This window comes from Macrobrachium nipponense, chromosome 32 (genome assembly GCF_015104395.2).
Source record: "Macrobrachium nipponense isolate FS-2020 chromosome 32, ASM1510439v2, whole genome shotgun sequence".
Taxonomy (NCBI): Eukaryota; Metazoa; Arthropoda; class Malacostraca; order Decapoda; family Palaemonidae; genus Macrobrachium; species Macrobrachium nipponense.
The window spans coordinates 60,481,919-60,504,418 of record NC_061094.1 but is presented as its reverse complement, the minus strand read 5'-3'; the positions used below and the strand labels follow the sequence as shown (position 1 = coordinate 60,504,418).

The 22,500-nt window shown below is 37.1% G+C and overlaps 1 long non-coding RNA gene across 1 annotated transcript in view; it reads left to right on the top strand.

Annotated features, from left to right (window-relative positions):
* Positions 1-22,500, top strand: part of LOC135207532 (uncharacterized) — a 102,900-nt gene that overhangs the window by 37,122 nt on the left and 43,278 nt on the right. The window contains exon 3 of the long non-coding RNA XR_010312986.1: positions 13,013-13,067. This is a non-coding gene — a long non-coding RNA (uncharacterized LOC135207532). The remainder of the gene's footprint in view (positions 1-13,012; positions 13,068-22,500) is intronic.

The following is a 22,500-nucleotide window of genomic DNA, read 5'->3' as shown; positions in this document are numbered from 1 at the left end:
ATCCCCCTCCTGGTCGTCTTACCATCTCTGTTTCACGTGTGTCATGTTACGTCATTAATGTGTAAGAAGAAAAAAAAGGAGTTGCGTCAGTCTCTCTGTCTCTCTCTCTCTCTCTCTCTTATCGTCATCCCTTTCGACTTATTCGCTTGTAACTAGAAGTAATTGGATTACAGCAAAAATAGCTCTCTCTCTCTCTCTCTGAAGAATGGAGAAGACTCTACAAGCTAATTGCTTTTGAAACAGCAATAATAATAATAATAATGATATAATAATAATCATATTCCAAACTCTTCATGATTATACATTTGGCGTCGGCAATTCTTCCCCATATGACTGATTCGTCTCTAAACACTTATTGTTTTATATGAAATTATAATGCAAAAAGACCTTTTTGTATATGAAATTATAATTGCAAAAAGACCTTTTTTATATGTAATTATATGGCAAAAAGGCCGTTTTTTATATGTAATTATTTTGCAAAAAGACCTTTCTTTATATGAAATTATATGGCAAAAAGACCTTTTTGTATATGAAATTATATTGCAAAAAGACCTTTCTTTATATGAAATTATATTGCAAAAAGACCTTTTTATATGAAATTATATTGCAAAAAGACCTTTTTTATATGAAATTATATTGCAAAAAGACCTTTTTATATGAAATTATATTGCAGAAAGGCCTTTTTTATATGAAATTATATTGCAAAAAGACCTTTTTATATGAAATTATATTGCAAAAAGAACTTTTTATATGGAATTACATTACAAAAAGACCTTTTTGTATATGAAATTATATTGCAAGAAGACCTTTCTTTATTTGAAATTATATTGGAAAAAAGACCTTTCTTTATATGAAATTATATGGCAAAAAGACCTTTCTTTATATGAAATTATATTGCAAAAAGACCTTATTTATATGAAACTATATTGCAAAAAGATTTTTTATATGAAATTATATTACAAAAAGACCTTTTTTTTATATGGAACTATATTGCAAAAATACCTTTTTTTAATATGAAATTATATTGCAAAAAAGATCCATTGTGGCTTATAACGTCAGCAACCCTAAACAACAAATATGACTTGATACGCTCCATTAGCCTCTTGTGTTAAATTGTTTCCGCTTAAATGCTTTTGACTGCAGTCAAAAACAAAACAGAATCGCCCAGGACTCGGGCGCAGTCGTAGGGAATAAATACTAATAAATAAGCGTAAATTTCCAATCGTCAGAACTCTAGTACCTATGCAATTCGTTAAGTAATATTTCAGTCCTCAACTCCCAATTTGCATTTGTCATCTTCCAGCAGAGAAATCATTTCGCCGGAATGAATTTCTGCGAATTTAATGGCGTCATTTGTTTCATTACATTATCGGTTCTTATTGTAATTGAAAACTTTTTTTTTTTCTCCTTTTTTTGTACGTCAATGCATCGGAATTAAATATAAATCGTATCATTTGATTTCGTTGATGGTACGATTTTTATATTCTTTATTTATTTATTTTTTTTTTAAATAATGATGCATGGTTTGAAATCTGCAAAATTTGAATGTTGGTGGAATTGATGTTTTAGTCCTCATAATTTTTTTTTTATGGCAGAGTTATATGCCATTTGCTCTGGTAAAATGTTTCAGAATGATTCAGAATTAATTGTAGCGAAAAGAGCCTTCGGACTGGAAGAATATTCTAGATTATTTTTGTACAGAACCCGTTTCAACATTTTGTTCGTGTTATTTCTGATCAGCCCTGTTGATGATTGCTTTCCCAAGCTAATATTGGCCAATAAAAATTCTTAGACTTTGTTCTTACAGTGGTATAATATCGTTTTCACATTGAAATTCAACATGCGATATGCAAGAAGAAAATTAATTGAATATATTTGGTGAGGCCTTTTATCAGACGAGAAAGTTACGATCCTCTCAAAATTATGAATTTATCACTAAGATATATTTACATTCTCAAGAATATAGCATAAACTTGTATTATTATATTCTCAATAATACTTCCCGTTATATTCTTAAGAGCATCCTTTTGAATGGCTTTTCATAAACATTAAACAAATTCATTTCTACATAGTACTTAAACACGTCATTTTCATTTATGTAATCCATGTAGCAAATGAATTCATGTCAGGTACTAAGCCATTGGTCCCTTTAAACAGGTATGTCAGCGAAATGTACAAGTTGGGAACTATAACAGAATTTTTAATGTTCACTCCATTAGTTTCAGCCGAACAGAAAGATCAAGTGATCAGAGTTATTCGAGTGTTCCTTGTTTACCTGTTCATATTCATATGAATATGTTACGTAAGTCTATGTATATGCAAGTATGCGTTTGATTAGCGTACACAAACCGACATTTCGACCTCAGTTTGAACCAAACTTTATTCAAAGCATCTTTGGCTCAAGACGGTTCAAGCTTGTTTACATTGGGACAAGCGCCTCAGTGGCGTGGTCGGTATGGTGTTGGCGTACCACCTCGTTGGCCGCGAGTTCGATTCTCCGGCATTCCATTGAGGTGTGAGAGATGTTTATTTCTGGTGATAGAAGTTCACTCTCGACGTGGTTTGGAAGTCACGTCAAGCCGTTGGCCCCGTTGCTGAATAACCACTGGTTCAATGCAACGTAAAAACACCATACAAACAAACAAACAAACATTGGGGACAACGCCCCGTTATGGGAGAAGTCTTTGATAGCGAAAATAGAATGGCAGTAGTCTGGTAAAAAATGTCTCGACCATTAGGATGGTGCAGTCTTTTACATAGGAATAAATGGGAAACAGTCGAATATATGTCCAGTGCTATAAGGGTCATTATACTTAATTCTCATCAAGTTTTTGCTGTGTGGCAGTCATCACTGCATTGACGCTATTTTAGCCTGAAAAAAAAAAAAAAAAAACATACTGCAGTGTAGAATACAAGGAACTAAGTATCAAACATGCACAGTACTTCCTTGCGTGACCAATCCACGATAAGAAATGAAACACTTCCGTATCTGCTCTTTACAGAAAACGGAGTGCCTGCAAGTGAAAGAAAACGGACATATGCCTGAAGTTTTCAGATAATCGGAGCGATCAACAATGCTCACGTTAGCATACAGCAGTATTTCCGCTCTGTGCACCATGCACCTGGCCAGAGTATTCTCTTTCCGTTGCTACCTAAGGCGTGCCAACAAGCACTACCAGTTATCGCTTGATAGCTGTTTTGGTGCACTGTTGTTAATCCTTTTCTGTATAGGTGTAGTTGGCTGGAATTTAATTTTATTTTTTTTATTTTTGGAAGGACTGCTAACAAACACTAGTGCATTGTAATATATTCTTACCGAATATTCAAGCTACAAATGTCCTTTGAGATGTTGGCCGTGTCGGTAACCTCACTGAAGTCCTGATTTCTCCTCTGTGCGCTTGTTCGAATCCACGAGAGGAGGAAATTATAATCGACTAAAAAATAGATTCCCCTTCGGTTAACCTATATGGAAATAAATTAATTTCGAGGTAGAGCGGATGGGATATTGAAGGACATTTGTAGCTTAATATATATATATATATATATATATATATATATTATATTATATATATGTATATATGTATATATATATATATATATATATATTATAATATGTATATATATATATATGTGTGTGTGTGGTGTGTGTGTGTGTGTGTGTATCTATATATATATATATATATATATATATATATATATATATATATATATATATATATATATATATATATGATGTAAAACGCACCATCCCTTGCATTAAAAGTCATACACCGAAACTTCAATAAAAAAAACTGCACGACATGTGTTAATAAGATTATTGTTCAAACGGCGCCAATAATTGTACTTTTTTAATAGACCAGATGGACGGTGGCTGAATAATTCAATAATACGATTGATTAGAAAAGCGGGAATTTCGTTTTTAAAATTCTAATTAATTCTCTTTTTCACGGACTGGCTCCTGAATAATTTTGGTGCTTTCTGCTTATTACGCTTGAAAATGTTGACGCTGTGTGGTCGGCAATTAGTATATCTGCTTGTCAATTCAGGGTTTTTTGGGGGGAGAGGTTTTGGGGGGGCTGAGTGACTTCTGCCGCCTAGTCCCCATGTCTCTCAACCCCCCTTCTCTCTCTCTCTCTCTCTCTCTCTCTCTCTCTCTCTCTCTCTCTCTCTCTTCATACATTTATACATACATACATACATATATTTGTATATACGTATATATGTATGTATGTACCAAGGTCTAAAGTATATATATATATATATTATATATATATATATATATATATGCACAGAGAGAGAGAGAGAGAGAGAGAGAGAGAGAGAGAGAGAGAGAGAGAGAGAGAGCGGGTCTTAGTAACAGGGATATGCAATTGACCATTTCCAAGTTGAATCCGAGGTGAATGATCATTGCCACTGTTTAGGATGCAAAAAAAAAAAAAAAAAAGTACTGCAAAATGCTCAGTAAACTCATATATGCCGACGTTTGGAAAACCACTGAATGATAGACTTTTTCAGTATTGGTTTTTGGGAGTTCCATACAAATATGTAGACCTTCTTGGTTAATTAAATTTATTATTTTCTGTGGTCTCCTAGTAGTTACAGTAGGTTGTCTCCCCAACTACGACGATGGAAAACGTGAAGTGTCCTTAGGGTATCTCAAAAGAGAGGCACTTAATTAGCTGTAATTGTACTGTGCTACGTTCTAGGAGTAGTAGTACAGTAGTAGTAGTAATAGTATTTGAAGTAATGACTCTGATTCTACTGAGGGGGTACTCGTGGCACTCAACTAGATTACACTCACCAAAAAAAAAAAAAAAATAGTCATTTGGAGAAATGTGTACGTAGACTGTTCGTGTCCACTCTTTTATCAGACGCCCTTCATTTTGTTACTCTCTCTCTCTCTCTCTCTCTCATTTCTGGTAGCCGCGCCTTTTTTTGCAAAAACAATTCTTCTCTCCCGCCCTCTCTGACCCCTGCCCCTCTTTATTTGCTCCTCCCCCCTTTATGTGTCACTCGTCTTCCCCCCCTTTATTCACCTCCCCCCTCCCATTAATGGGTCACTCTTATTTTTCTTTATTTCCCACACCCTATACTGAACCCTCACACGCCCCCCCCCCCCCCCCCCATCTCCCTTTATTTCCTCTATATTTTTCCCGTAACATTAACCATAGCTCATTTTTCCCTCTTCATGCTTCCCCTCCCTCCCCCTCCCCCTCCCCCTCCCCCCCCCACGTCCTCACCCTGACTCCCCCTCCCATCTCTCCCGCCCGTCCCCCCTCGCTTCATGTCCGCCCCTCCCCCCCCATCCTGAGTCTCCCCCCTACTTTAGTTTCCTCATACCCCGCTAACATCCTATCCTCATCTCTCCTCCCCCTTCCCCCTTCCCATCCTACTCCCCCCCCTCACCTTCCCTTCCCCTCCCCCCCCCTTCCCGTCCTACTCCCCCTCACCTTCCCTCCCCCATCCCCATCCTATCCCCCTCATCCCCTCCCCACCCCTCCATCTTTTCCATTGGCCCTCCGCCACCAGTCTCAAGTGGCACTCGGCGGGGTGTCATCGAGTCGTTTTGGGGCACTCTTTCCGTTCTCCTTTATTTAGGAAATGAAGTGGAGGAGGAGGAGGATGTCGCAAGACGCACTTCTTGTTATTTTGATGGTGGATGACCTTTTTCTTTCTTTCCTTCTTTCTTTTTTGGTTTGCAGTTTTTTGTTTTTTTTTTGTATTTTGTATGACTACTCTGTTTTGTGTAAGTGTGTGTGTGTGTGTGTGTGTGTGTGTGTTTTTAGATTATCTGACTATTCACTTTATTAATATTTTCAGTATTTTTTTTAATATAGCTGGTTTTTTTTTTAAGTTTTATATGACTATTCTCTTTATTAATTTTTTTTCATTTTTTTTAATGTAGCTGTTTTTTTTAAAGATGACTATTCGCTTTATTAATTTTTTCCAGTTTTTCTTAATATAGCTTTTTAAAAGTTATATATGACTTCGCTTGATTAATTTTTTCAGTTTTTTAATGTAGCTGTGTTTTTTTTTTTTTTTTTTTTTTTTTTTTGTGACGACTATGTGAATTTGTTTATTGAAAACGGTCTTTATTTTTAGTTTTTTTTTTTTATGTTGTATTTGTCTATTCCATTTGTTTTTGTGATGTGAGGTTGTTCCCGACGACTGACTTTATTTTTTTGGGTGTTTTAAATTTTTTTGGGGGGAAAGTATTATTTTATTCAACTTAATTTTTGTGATATGAGATTGCCTTCATGTCATTCGCCATGTAATATATAATTTCTTTCCATGTTTACGATTCATAGAATATAACCGTTGGTTTTCCATTGTTGTTATGTTCAGGAAAATATCAGTCATTTTTGCCATTATTAAAGTCCTTATTTCATGGTTTTGATTATCGAATGTTTATCCTCCAATTTTTTTTTCAATTTATTACCTATTCATGCGATCGTCACAGTCACCGCAAACCCCCCACCCCCAAATAAAAACAAAAAATAAAGGCGTTTCCTTTCAGTGATTGTTGTTCTCTTGTTTACGCACAGGAAGTAAAAGCAAAGCCGCCCTTGTGTTTTGTTTCACTCATGATTATGACGTTCTCTCTCTCTCTCTCTCTCTCTCTCTAACTCTCTCTCTCTCTCATTCTGGCTGTAGGATGCATGGATTGAAGTGCATTGAAAGGTAAATGCAATTGAAATCACCCAAATAGGGAATGTTTGTTTTATATTCTCAAAGGATGCGTTGCAGTTAACTCTCTCTCTCTCTCTCTCTCTCTCTCTCTCTCTCTCTCTCTCTCTCTCTCTCTTCTTTGCATATATATATATATATATATATATATATATATATATATATATATATATATATATATATATGTATGATGTATGTATGTATGGTATGGTATACACATATATACATCTATTAATTGCTCCCTAAAATTAATATAAACAGATTAAACCATTTATAAAGTGACCCAGAGAGAGAGAAGATGAGAGCGTGCACAAGTAATTTATGATACAAGATTAGGCCTATTTAGACTAACCTGATAAAACAGATTTATTGCCAGCCTGAAACTACCTGGTTATCCTAACGTCAGGTTTAGAGAGAGAGAGAGAGAGAGAGAGAGAGAGATGAGGAGAGAGAGAGAGAGAGAGAGAGAGGAGAGAGAGCGTCTCTCTTTCCCTTTCATTTGAAAACAGCTTAATCATGTATGTTTTAGTAAATACCAAGGCCACTCGTTGTCATGAACCATAAATCTCATCAAATTCTATGATAATCTCTCTCTCTCTCTCTCTCTCTCTCTCTCTCTCTCTCTCTCTCTCTCTCTCTCTCTCTCAAGGAGAAAAGTAGAGGAAGGCAGAATTAAAGATGGTGGACAACGTAGCAGGAAAAGATAAAAGGGACCAGGTGAAATATAAACGGTAAAAAAAAAACAATGGAGCTGGCGGCGAAGGTTAGTTGCATAGAACCTTCAGTGCGGTCTATATATGCACAATGCAATGCCATACATGGCATAAGGTTTACACAACGACAAACCCACCCTCCCTCCCTCCCTCCCGGAGAGAGAGAGAGAGAGAGAGAGAGAGAGAGAGAGAGAGAGAACGTTTAACTACCACACGTCTATTCGAGTGATTTCAGTAAAATTGCGTGTACCCTTTTAGTTGCTGTTTCGTCATTATTATTATTATTATTATTTTTTTTTTTTTTTTGTTTTTTTTTTTTTTTTTTTTTGCTCTATCACAGTCCTCCAATTCGACTGGGTGGTATTTATAGTGTGGGGTTCCGGGTTGCATCCTGCCTCCTTAGGAGTTCCATCACTTTTCTTACTATGTGTGTGCCGTTTCTAGGATCACATCTTCTGCATGAGTCCTGGAGCTACTTCAGCCTCTAGTTTTTCTAGATTCCTTTTCAGGGATCTTGGGATCGTGCCTAGTGCTCCTATGATTATGGGTACGATTTCCATTGGCATATCCCATATCCTTCTTATTTCTATTTTCAGATCTTGATACTTATCCATTTTTTCCCTCTCTTTCTCTTCAACTCTTTCTTCTTGACTTTGTCAATCAACGTCACGTCTGGTCTGTTTGCACGTATCACCCTATCCGTTCTGATACCATAGTCCCAGAGGATCTTTGCCTGATCGTTTTCTATCACTCCTTCAGGTTGGTGCTCGTACCACTTATTACTGCAAGGTAGCTGTGTTTCTTGCACAGGCTCCAGTGGAGGGCTTTTGCCACTGAATCATGCCTCTCTTTGTACTTGTTCTGTGCAAGTGCCGGGCATTCACTTGCTATGTGGTTTATGGTTTCATTTTCGTATTGCACTTCCTACATATGGGAGAGATGTTATTTCCGTCTATAGTCTTTGAACATATCTGGTTCTTAGGCCTGATCTTGTACCGCTGTATCATTCCTTCAGTTTCCTTCTTTAGCTCTCCGCTCTGTAGCCATTGCCAATTGTCATCGCTGCTAGTTCTTTAGTCTGTCTCATGTATTGTCCGTGCATTGTTTGTTGTGCAGTCCTCTGTTCTGTCTGTCTTTCTCCTGTCTCTGTATTTGTGGGTCTTCGTCTACTTTTATTAGTCCTTCTTCCAATGCACTCTTTAGCCACTCGTCTTCACTGGTTTTCAGATATTGCCCCAGTGTTCTGTTTTCGATGTTGACGCAGTCCTCTATACTTAGTAGTCCTCTCCCTCCTTCCTTTCGTGTTATGTATAGTCTGTCCGTATTTGCTCTTGGGTGTTAGTGCTTTGTGTATTGTCATATGTTTCCTGGTTTTCTGATCTATGCTGCGGAGTTCTGCCTTCGTCCATTCCACTATTCCTGCGCTGTATCTGATTACTGGCACTGCCCATGTGTTTATGGCTTTTATCATATTTCCGGCGTTGAGTTTTGACTTGAGTATCGCCTTGAGTCTCTGCATATATTCTTTCCTGATCGTGTCCTTCATCTCTTGGTGTTTTATATCCCCTCCTTCCATTATTCCCAGTATATCCTGTCTCATCTACGTGTTTGATGTTGCTCCCATCTGGTAGCTTTATCCCTTCAGTTCTCGTTACTTTGCCTTTTTGTATGTTGACTAGGGCGCATTTTTCTATTCCAAAAACTCCATCCTGATGTCCCCAGATACAATCCTTACAGTCTGGATTATTATTATTATTATTATTATTATTATTATTATTATTATTATTATTTCGGAAGGAGCCCTCTCGTAGACATGTTTTGTTAAAAATGATTGCTGCTTCAGCGTTATTAATCTTGTAGAGAGTCTTCTCTATTTTTTTGATGACGGCTTTCTCGTTGTTGCTTAGACTGGCGAGCAACGCACCAAAGGGCATGGTAAAACTCGCTTGAGTCATTTGGTTTATTATTGCTTATACAATTCTCTCTCTCCCTCTCCAATGCGACGTTTCTTCCTGATCCACAGGACATTATCAAGCGATGACTGGTGAGGGACTGAATTCGAGTGGTTGTTTGTTGTTGTTTTTTTATTAAGCTGACCTTGTGTCAGCACGGGCTCTTGCTCACAGAGCAGCCCAAAAAAATTTGAGTGGCGAGTCCTTCTTCTTATATCGTGATGTTGCGGACTCTCGAGTACGGTCTAGAGAACCTCTCCGGCAGGTTGAGTTTTCATTGGTTCCTGGGAAGGTGACTCATACGGCGAGCGTTTACGAGTCTTGCAGACCTTCTCAGGCGGGGGATATCACTGGGAGCCTCTTGATTGGCTTCTAGCTGAGTGACGTCACCCCTGGTATTGTTCTCATTATGTGCTTCACGTCCGGTGTGTGTTTCATGCGCACTGGCTCTGACCCACGACGTCTGCGCCTCCTAGAAGCACTGCTTATCCTTGAACAAAAGCTTCCCCTTAATACCACCCAAGAAGCGTTCCTGATACCGACGTGTGTGAGGAGGACCACGTCCCTCTCCCCCAACGAAAGTACCAGTGCGCATGAAACAAACACCGGACGTGAAGCGCACAATGAGAACAATACCAGGGGTGACGTCACTCAGGTAGAAGCCAATCAAGAGGCTCCCAGTGATATCCCCCGCCTGAGAAGGTCTGCAAGACTCGTAAACGCTCGCCGTATGAGTCACCTTCCCAGGAACCAATGAAAACTCAACCTGCCGGAGAGGTTCTTTAGACCGTACTCGAAAGTCCGCAACATCACGATATAAGAAGAAGGACTCGCCACTCAAATCTACAATACGGGCTGCTCTACGAGCAAGAGCCCGTGCTGGCACAAGGCCAGCGTAATCTTAAACAACAACAACAATAACCACTCGAATTCAGTCCCTCAGCAGTCATCGCTTGATAATGTCCTGCAGATCAGGAAGAAACGTCGTGTTGGAGAGAGAGAGAGAGAGAAATGTATAAGCAATAATAAACCAAATAACAACCGAATTTTACCATGACCTTTGGTGCGTTGCTCGCTAGTCTAAGCAACAACGAGAAAGCCGTCATCAGAAAAATAGAGAAGACTCTCTACAATATTAATAGTGCTGAAGCAGCAATTATTTTTAACCAAACATATTATTATTATTATTATTATTATTATTATTATTATTATTATTATTATTATTATTCAGAAGAGGAACCCTATTCATAAGGAATAAGCAGAATAATTATAAGGCGTCGAGGATTATAAGATACAAGATATTATTATTCCAGACTTCATTAATTAACTTAGCGTGTGAAACGAGCGTTGCAGAATCAAAGGTCGTCGAGGCCTTCACAAGCGGAATCCCTTCGGCCCCTAGCTGGAACCCTTTTCCATTCCTTTTTATTGTACCTCTGTTCATATTATCTTTCGTTCCTCCCGTTACACCCTTACGACCCGTCTACTCTCAATTTCCTTTCCAGCGCTGAATGACCTCGTAGGTCCCAGTGCGCTTGGGAGGAGCACAAGGCAAGAGAGGCCATTATTCCAGACTCAGCGGCGTGGCAAAGTCAAAGGTCACTCACTAACTCCGTCCAGTCATAATGTCGTTAGGGATGGGCAGTTCTTCTTTTAGGTCTTCTGTCCTTGGGATCGCCATGCGGAATTGACCTAATTGCTGGAAAGGCGTTTGTTTTCGACTCGATCCCGCTTTAAAAAGGGGTCGCTCTTCCGGTGTAACAGAGAGAGAGAGAGAGAGAGAGAGAGAGAGAGAGAGAGAGAAGAGAGAGCAGGCAGACAGGCTGTCTTTAGAATGGTTCTATCCGTATGGGGAATGCGGATACGAGAAAGACCGCATATAGAATGTTTTTTCCTTATGAGTAATGGGGAATAATAGAGAGAGAAAGACTGAGTATAGGAGGATGCTCTCCCTAAGAGAGAGAGAGAGAGAGAGAGAGAGAGAGAGAGAGAGAGAGAGAGAGAGGCAGGCTCTCTTTAGAATGGTTTTGTCCGTATGGGGAATGCGGGGACGAGAAAGACTGCATATAGAATGTTTTTTCCTTATGAGTAATGGGGAATAATAAAGAGAGAAAGACTGAGTATAGGAGGATGCTCTCCCTAAGAGAGAGAGAGAGAGAGAGAGAGAGAGAGAGAGAGAGAGAGAGAGAGAGAGCCTGTATCGTGATTCTCTCCTTGTAGAGAATGGGGGATTAAAAGAGAGATACTGTTTATAGAATGATTCTCTACCTATGGCTAATGGAAATAATCAGAGAGAGAGAGAGAGAGAGAGAGAGAGAGAGAGAGAGAGAGAGAGAGAGAGCGAGCCTATAGAATGGGTCTGGTTCTCTTCTCTCCCTATGGGGAATGGCGATTAACTCGGTGATACCCTTCCTCTGTGTGGATTCGGTCATCATTTGTAACTGGTATAGAAAGCATTTATGTCAGATCTGGAGTTGGATTTGGTACAAGGTACCACAGAGAGAGAGAGAGAGAGAGAGAGAGAGAGAGAGAGAGAGAGAGATTGTCCAATTTCAGCTCCCCTGGCATTATAAAAGTTCCCCTCGCGATAGTAAAATCCTGCGCTATGTGATACTTCAATGTACTGTTTGAACCCAACACTTGTGCTATCTGCTCTTGTGCTTGCTCCACCTCCCACCCCCCCCCCCCCTTCCCCCCTTCTACCCTCCCCACCCCCCCTCCCCCGTACTCTACTCAAATTTAGTGTGCTTGATAAAGTATTTTTTCTCTTTCCGAGTAAACGGAGAGAAAAATCCTACGCCTGACCCCCTACTCTCTCTCTCTCTCTCTCTCTCTATCTCTCTCTCTCTCTCTCTCTCTCTCTGAGTTAGATCAGCGACGCAAAGGACGTAATTGGTGAGTTTGATAACATTCAAAGGCTCAATGCTGATGATGTTTGTTATTTGAATGCCTTGGTCTTTCATTAGTATTAATTGGAAAATTCTCTCTCTCTCTCTCTCTCTCTCTCTCTCTCTCTCTCTCTCTCTCTCTCTCTCATTTGAATTCCAAATAAAACTAGTCTCCTCTATACGTAATTTGTATCGAAATGTCAATATAAGTGTTTATAATGCCGAAATACTTCAAAGTGGAGACATTACGTTCTTCTCTCTCTCTCTCTCTCTCTCTCTCTCTCTCTCTCTCTCAGAGGAAGAAGATAGTATTATTTTTATTATTATTGTTTGGAAGTTTGAATTTCTAGTCAATGGTCCATGTAGGCTTCTTTCTTGTGAATAGTGGTTTATCTTCTGAATAATAATAATAATAATAATAAATCTTACTATCATTTGAATAGCGGTTTATCTTATGAATAATAATAATAATAATAATAATAATAATAATAATAATAATAATAATAATAATAATGCTGGTGATAATAAATTTGATCACGTTCAAAAATATACTTAAACATTGATTAATTATTGAAGATTTGTGGGTAGAAATTTTGACAAGTTGATTTTTTTTGACAAGTTGGTTTTTCTTACAAATTGATATTTTTTACAAGTTACTTTTTTGACAAGTTGATGACAAGTTATTTATTTATTTATTTATTTTTGACAAGTTGATTTTTTGACAGGCTGAATTTTTTTGCTTGATTATTAATTTGTCAATTTTTATTTTCAGGTGAGAATTTGCCCAAGTAAGGAGCTGGTTGATTTCTATGCATAGGCCTATATAGGTAAGTCATCGGACACTTGCAAATGGCAGATAATGTAGTTTTTAAACAATAAGTGGGACTCAAGCTCTTGAACGTAGTTGTATGGAGTATGTGTAACATGTGCTTATCTGTACTTAGGTTGTAGTTTGGATGTTGTAATAAACCTCTCTCTCTCTCTCTCTCTCTCTCTCTCTCTCTCATTAGGACACTGTGAATGAACAGTAAAAACCTGGTCCTACAGATAAGTGAGCACACTCTGTCTCCTCGGATGAACTAACTAACAAGTCTTTGAGACATCCTAATCCTTGTAGCTCTCTCTCTCTCTCTCTCTCTCTCTCTCTCTCTCTCTCTCTCTCTCTCTCTCATTAGGACACTGTGAATGAACAGTAAAAACCTGGTCCTACAGATAAGTGAGCACACTCTGTCTCCTCGGATGGACTAACAAGTCTTTGAGACATCCTAATCCTTGTAGCTCTCTCTCTCTCTCTCTCTCTGAAAGGAGGGAAGCAGTGTGCCTCTGTTGACCTAAGCTATGAACTCTCTCTCTCTCTCTCTCTCTCTCCTCTCTCTCTCTCTCTCAGGGAACGTCATACCCATTTCTTTCCGCATAGAATAATAAATAATATTCCCCCTGCATCCTTTAGGTAAAGTGTTTGTTCTAAGCCTTACAGGGCCTATCTCATACATTTCTGAAATCGGTGCAATCACGTCTATATAGTATTGATCTGGGGAGGCCTATCCCTTTCTTGTGTTAGGCCTATTCATTCACGGCTGTAGCTGTGCGTTTGCTTAGAGTGTGGGTAAGTTTTCTTATGTTGACTTGCCGTTTACTTACATTTATTTGTCATTTACTTATGTTTATTTACCATTTATTTATATTGATTTAACATGTATTTATGGAGAAGTTTTCTTATATTTACTTACCTTTTATTTATATTTATTTATTTACCACTTACTTATGTTTATTTACAATTTATTTATGTTTACCATTTTTTATTAGGGAATTTTCTTATATTTACTTATCTTTTATTTATATTTATTTATTTACCATCTACTTATGTTTATTTACCATTTATTTATATTTATTCACCATTTGTTTATGGGAAAATTTTCTTATATTTGCTTACCTTTTATTTATATTTTTTAACCATTTACTTATGTTTATTTACCATTTATATTTATTCACCATATTATATGGTGATGTTTACTTGTATTTATTTGTCTTGGGGCTGATGCTAATGTTGCTTTTACGAAAGGTTAAATGCTTAGATTCCTATGACAAGTTAGATTATTAAATTATGATGGGACAGTTGATGTAATATTTTAATTGATAGGCATTTGGTCAAGTTTGTATATTGTTTGAATCGATTGGCAGAAATTTGATAACTTTCATATGATATTTGGTCAAGTCGATATGTTTTACTTATTAGCAATTTGGCCAAGTTGATATAATGTTTTAATTGGGAAAAAATCGAGACCTTTTTTTTTCTGAGTAGTGAAATTGCAAACTTGGAGGGTAAACCTACAAACTATTTTGTTGTTGTTGGTGTTGTTGTTGTTGTAGTTGTTGTTGTTGTAGTTGTGGGGTTAGGAAAGGTCTATGGAAAAGCCTAAAAAGGTCTGAAAATGTGTTTTGCGTTGAGTTGGAGATACAGGAATTTCAGGATGGGATATTTAGGAATTGTATATCAGAGTGAAAATGTAAAAAAATAGATAAATGTACATGTTAAACAATACAGAACAATTATTTCTAGTAAATACAATGTATTTATTTTAATTTTCGTTGGCGAAACAACGTTGTAGTTGACACTCAAAAGGTCTTGAATGAACAGAACAGTATGAGTCTTATCTGTTCTTTACTCATTCATCATACACTCTTTAACTTTCCATCTCTAATTTCGTTGAACAACTGGCTCTATTCTGTCCCTCTATTCTGTCCCACTCAGGATCAGAGGGTTCTTGCAATTTAACACCGTTCTCAGCAGAGCCCAATTCACGAACAAAGGTCTACTCTGTTTATCAACGGAAGCCACCCAGCGTAGGAATGAAAACAAGGCGTGATCCGACCTCCAGCTTACTCGAGTCAAGTCTCCTTTTCAGCGCTAAATGACCTCATAGGTCTCAGTGCTTGGTCCTTGGCCTTAAATTTTATAAGCCGTTCGTGGTCCAGCAATATTGTCTATTGGCTTACGTATATTGATGTAATTTCGTTGCTGTAATGTATCAGTATTTTTCTGATTTCGTCTTATCTCTCATGATTACTTTTGTACATCGAGTTTCCTCTCGTGGTAAGACAGTGACATTACCTTCCATTGCGCCTCAGTGGCGTGATCGGTATGGTCTTGGCCTGCCACCTCGGTGGCCGGGAATTCGATTCTCGGGCATTCCACTGAGGGGTTAGTGATGTGCATTTCTGGTGATAGAAGTTCACTCTCGACGCGGTTCGGAAGTCACGTAAAGCCGTTGGTCCCGTTGCTGAATAACCACTGGTTTCGTGCAACTTAAAAACACCATACAAAAAACAAACAAAATTACGTTCCATTCCGTGTTGTTTGTTCAATTTAATTTCATGTGTGAAAGAAACTGTTGTCTTGGAGTGTCGAAGCAATTAAACAGCTGACGATTCCCAAGGTTTCTTTGGTTTGTTTTGTAAGTCTTCTTGTAATGATCTTTTTAAGGTCGTTGATTCTTCTTTTGGGTGTGATAACTGCTGATGATGATTGGTCCAGGCAATCGTTCCCCCTAAATTTGTAGGCAATTGAAATGTCGGTAGACGATGCCGTAGAGTTCAGGGACACTTTCCTTTACTATAAGTAAACCAGAGCTGTATATATTTTTATTTAATTAATCTATTTTTTATGCAATTTTTATTTATTTTAATATAAGTCTTTGGGGTCCTAGTTGTGATTATATTCCACTTTTGTCTATATATATACATATATATATATATATATATATATATATATAAATATATATACATATACATATGTGTGTGTATATATGTATATGTTATATATATATATAGATATATATATATATATATATATTATATATATATATAAATATATATATATAAATATATATATATATATATATAATATATATATATATATATATATATATATATCTATATATATATATATATATATATATATTACAACTTAACGGATTATTTATCCATCACAATTTTGACAGCTTTCAGTTTTTTTTATATATTGTAAACGATTCAACTTTAATATTTTTTTTAATTGTAAACGATTTTTTAAGATGTCCTTTTTGTCTTACGGAATTAAAGGCGATAATAATAATAATAATAATAATAATAATAATAATAATAATAATAATAAAATAATGGACGAGATGGAGAGAGACCACATGAATTACAGATGAAAGTCAACCGCCTGGACTTGACCGTCCTACCTGCGGCCATTCATCGAAATTCATCGGTGTGAAGGGACTCATCGTCAACTCACCCCCCCCTCCCTTCTCCCCTTTCCTCTCTCCACTTCCCCACCTCCCCCCCCCCCCCCTCCCCATAAAATCTCATTTGGTGGCAGCAAGTCGATGCATTTAAAATTCCCGTTGACACGGAGAAGCAGCCGCTGTCGTCAACTGTTTAAATCTACCTGGCCCATTCCTCCTCCTCCTCCTCCCCCGTAGAATCTGATTACGCATATTAAAATATGCATAAACTACCTGTCATTCCCGTCACGGGAATTATATAGGGAATCGCGTTTCGAATCGACCGTTGATTTACGGTTCGCCTCGCTTTTTAGTTTATTTTTTTTATCTGTTTATTAATTCATCCATTTCTTACATTTTTATTTATTGATTTATCAGTTTGTTTTATACTTTTAACAAGTGAGAATTTCCCTTTATCACTTCTTGACTCCTTATCATTATTTTATGTTTATTAATTTACGTATTTCGTAAATTTTTATTTATTGATTTATTAGTTTTTGTTTTTATTTTTTATTTTTTAAATAAGTGAGATCTCTTTGTGAGTTTCCGTTTGCCTCCTCTTGACATCTTCTTAAGAAACACCTTAATATTCCCTTTGGAACATTGAATTTCGAGTCAGTGGCCCCTATGGTGGACCTCTTGTTCCGTATAATAATAATAATAATAATAATAATAATAATAATCTGTGTAATAAAAATGTACAATTATATAGTAAACTATATTACTCTGTAAAATTAACATAGTAATATAAGTTACTATATAATTGTAGATTTTTACTACATATTATTTATCGCAAGATTGTGAATTTCTTAATAATAAAATAATAATAATAAATAATAATAATAATATAATAATACTAATAAATAATAATAATAATAATAATAATAAGTTGTGCCAGGTCGTTTACGTCAACACTACAGCGCGTGTGGTAGTCCAGAGGTATTTCGGTCGTACTGGGGTCGTGCTCGAGTGTAGGCAGGAACTGTCAAAAAATCCTAAATGGAATTTGGATGTTGTCAATATGGGAATGTTGGAACGCGGTTTTCGCTTGCTGTAGTTTTGAGGTGTCTGTCCCTGTTCCCGTATTTAATGAGGAAGTAGAATGTTGGAATAACACTTTGGAATTTATATACATATATATATATAATATATATATTATATATATATATATATATATATATATATATATATAGATATATATATATCATATACATATACATACATACATACATACATACCCACACACACACGCACCTCTCCAAATAGCCACATAAATTAACACTGTGTTTATATATTCATAGTACTCGTGTTTTGCTTCAAAAAGAGTAGGCTGCTTTAGATTTCGGATTCTTTGATTTACAAAGTACAAAGCTTGTGTTTTGCAAATGAAAGTGTCTGGAAACCAAACCATCCTATCAAATGTATATATATATATATATATATATATATATATATATATATATATATAATATATTTTATATATTGTATATATGTATATATATATATATATATATATATATATATATATTTATATATATATGTAGTGTATATATATATATATATATGTATATATATATATATATATATATATATATATATATATATATATATATATATATATATATATATATATATATATATTGTATGTATATGTGTGTTTATTGCAGTACTCGTGATCTTCAGGTAAATTAGGCATTATTTGGGTATAGTAACTTGGATTGCTGCCCACTAAGGACATCATCCATACCCTTTGGCACATATACCCAAGTTTACCCATCGGGACAAGGTCGTTACGCCAGGGCCTCATTCTAAAACTGTAACTAGTAAAAGGAAGAGTTGTTAGTTTGTTTGTTTATTTTAAGCAACTCTTCTTATGGAAAAAAATACTTAAACGTTTATCATATGCACAAACGCTTGACGTGTTTTTTACATGTGTATATTCTCTCTCTCTCTCTCTCTCTCTCTCTCTCTATGGCTTATTCTTGCTCTTTAGATGCTGCATATTGCATTGGTCTCTCTCTCTCTCTCTCTCTCTCTCTCTCTCTCTCTCTCTCTCTCTCTCTCTCTCTATGGCTTATTCTTGCTCTTTAGATGCTGATATTGCATTGGTCTCTCCTCTCTCTCTCTCTATGGCTTATTCTTGCTCTTTAGATGCTGCATATTGCATTGGTCTCTCTCTCTTTCTCTCTCTCTCTCTGGGGATTATTCTTACTCTAGATGCTGCATCATCTTGCATTGTTCTCTCTCTCTCTCTCTCTCAGAGCATACCGCTGACGCAAAGCAAATCATACGGTGACCAGTTTTTCGATTGCGGTCGAAATATCAATTTTGCTATTTATGGTTCTATTCTCTTTTTTTCGCGCGAAACGTTATTTTCGGAATGTGCTGTGTTTAGGTCAATCTAGGTATTACAGGTCGCTAGGGGAAAGCACCGTTAAAGGGGAAAGTCCCTGGAAGTCTGAAAGTCCATCATTGCTCTATTTTATTTTATAGAGAATATTTATGAGAACGTTCTAGGACTGACAACCTAGTGACCTTTAGACGCTCAGACCTAGGGGATTTAGAGAGAGAGAGAGAGAGAGAGAGAGAGAGAATGGGAGTGAGTACAGGTGGGTGAACGACAGTAAGAGAGAGAGAATGGGAGTGAGTACAGGTGGGAGAACGACAGTAAGAGAGAGAGAGAGAGAGAGAGAGAGAGAGAGAGAGAGAGATTTTCCATATTATTGTGGAAAATGAAGGAATATTGTCTTATTCTAGTATTAATTGACATTTTCATAAGTTGATGCCAATTTTGGTGATCAATAAAAATGATTGTTGGTTGAATATCATCGTCTTAAAAAGATGCAATAACCACTGTTATTTGTTTGATGTAATGGTTGTTGAGAAGTCCGTTTTACACTAATCTCTCTCTCTCTCTCTCTCTCTCTCTCTCTCTCTCTCTCTCTCTCAGGCCGGCCTATATGCATCCTGCTCGTTCTGTGAAGATCATTATTCTTTATTTAACCGTAGTAATATTTTATCTTAATACTTATTGTGTATATTCCTAATATTCGGTAATAATAACCTTTAATTAAGTTCTCATAGCGAAATCGTGCGTGATTCCATTAGCTTTATGCTCTGGGATTTTATTTTGTATGCGCGATACTTTAAAGACTATAAGGGAACGGTGGCATACTTTTACATCAGGGCCGGGGGAGGTGTAGAGAGGCCCGTTGGTAGAAGCGGGGGGAGGGGGGGGGGGGGGGGGCGTTTGGCGTTGGTTGGAAATAAGCGGACCCTGGACGTTTTCATCGTACTGTGACGTCATCATGGATACCCTTGTATGTGTGTGTGTTTGTGTTTGTGCATGCGTCTCTGATGTACTGACAGAAATAGCAGAATAGCATTTACGTCAAAGCACTTTTACGTGTGTGTATAGATTGGTTTCTTTCATTAGCGGGAAAAATGGTAAAGCAGTTGCGTCAGAGCGGTCTCTCTCTCTCTCTCTCTCTCTCTCTCTCGGCTTAGCGGTGGCTCGGCGTCTAGCTCAGGCGTCTAGCTCACAACTGGACGACCAGTGTTCGATTCTCCAGCTGAATGATCGGACGAGGTGGGAGAAATACGTTTCCTTGGCCTTAGAGAGAGAGAGAGAGAGAGAGAGAGGATTACATCGACGAGGTAATCCTCATCCTGACGGAGTGAAACCATTGAGGTATACTCTCTTGTCTCTTTCATAGCCTCTCAGTCTCTATGTAACATTCTCTCTCTCTCTCTCTCTCTCTCTCTCTCCTCTCTCTCTCTTACTTGTATGTATCCCTCATGTTACACCCATTCGCCCTCTTACTTTTGTTGTATATTCTCCTCTCTCTCTCTCTCTCTCTCTCTCTCTCTCTCTCTCTCTTCCCCCTTCCTTCCTGCGTTTCATCTTTCATCTACCTCTGCAAAACAGCAGCGAAAATTGAACGCCATAGCTGTATGTGTGAGAGAATGTATGTATGTATGTATGTATGTACGTATGTGAATCTGTATGAGATTTCGTTCCCCTGTCATTAACTGCTGACCCAGCAGAGAGTGGAGACGCGTGACGTCAGCTTTGCGTCATCGGCGTGTCATCGCGGGAAGGTTGTGTGTGGGGGGGGGTGGCTAGCGAGAATATATGCTATATATATACGTATATATATACGTACGGGTGGAGGAAAGGTGGACAGTTGGTGGGTGCGTGCGGACTGAGCATGCACAAATGACCTCCTGCGCGACTGCATGCTAATCTCTCTCTCTCTCTCTCTCTCTCTCTCTCTCTCTCTCTCTCTTGCTGGCTGATCTCCGTTGTCATGGCAACGCATAGCCGGCCGGCCGGTGTTTCTACTCCCAGAGCTAGCTGTTACAATTACTACTTACTACTGACGTACTTGTTGTACTATTTTCATTGGAGTGGATTTTTGCTTCCTTTCCCCATTTGCGATCAGTCTTGGGAGTTGTTTGCGCTTTGCTTATCGCTGTTGTTATGATCTCTCGTCGTGATTTTTTGGGCGATCGCACAGATCCGGAAGGAGCGGCGGACTGTCATGTCATTCAGTGCATGGGTGGCAAGCGGACTGGTTGCGACCGGATCGCGCGCATGCGCCGGGTTCTTGTTCTCGTAGAATTTGCGATTTCCTGCGTAATTTCAGTGTTCTGCGTTACTATATTACACAGAGATGTTTTTCTACATTGAAATCATCGATACTACACCGAGATACAGTATTTCCATGGATTTCGGTGTATTTTAAGTTGGTGTTTGACCGCGCGAAACTCAAATTTAACCTTAAAGATATTTTCCCTTTGGAATGATATAGTTTATCTTTATTATTTACTTGCTAGACAAGCATCTTTAATTTAGTCTGAGTTTATATTTATTATTTACTTGCTAGACAAGCATCTTCAATTTAGTCTGATTTTATCTTTTATTATTTAATTGCTAGACAAGCATCTTCAATTTAGTCTGATTTTATCTTTATTATTTACTTGCTAGACAAGCATCTTCAATTTAGTCTGATTTTATCTTTATTATTTACTTGCTAGACAAGCATCTTCAATTTAGTCTGATTTTATCTTTATTATTTAATTGCTAGAAAAGCATCTTCAATTTAGTCTGATTTTATCTTTATTATTTACTTGCTAGAAAAGGATTGAAAATTTAGTCTGATTTTATCTTTATTATTTACTTGCTAGAAAATCATCTTCAGTTTAGTCTGTTAAAATAACGGGCTAAAATGTATTTTCTTCGTCTTATCTGTCAAATTGATATTGACAAGTAACGTTCCCTTATCGTACCTTTACCTTTACCTGTGTAGCTTCTTTTTTTATTTATTTATTTTTTTAAGATTTATGAATATTGTTGGCTTAGTAGCTATTTTGATAGTTGATAATTATATTCCTCAATTATTTGTACCTTAATTTTTTCTAGGCACATACACCCAAGATTATCCATTGGGATTTATAATAATTAATAATAACAATAATAATAATAATAATAATAATAATAATACCTATATACAATATTAACACTGTTTTATTCAATCCTTTAAATTGGATTAAAATATACATATGTTTGTTAAAATATTTAACCATCTGCTGTTTAAATTTTAACTATGCTGATAAAGATCCGTAGAGAGAGAGAGAGAGAGAGAGAGAGAGAGAGAGAGAGAAGAGAGAGAGAGAAGGGCGGGGGGGGTGGTTAAGGGTGAGAGGAAGGAAGTATGGTGGACCCACGAAGGAAGCAATTGACGTTTTCCTTTTAGTGGAAGGAGGCTATGCCAGTCAGGAAACACGAAGGCAGGTAGCGAATTTTAATGATTATGATATATGGTGGCTCCCCAGTTTTCTTGAATTTTACGTTTATTTATTTATTTATTTTTTTTTTTTTTTTCAAAGGATGAAATATTGTCTCTAGGGACAATACGTTTAGGTTAGTTATTACAGTTCTGTAATGATCTTATATATATCCAAGCTGTATCACTGGGCCGTGACCTGA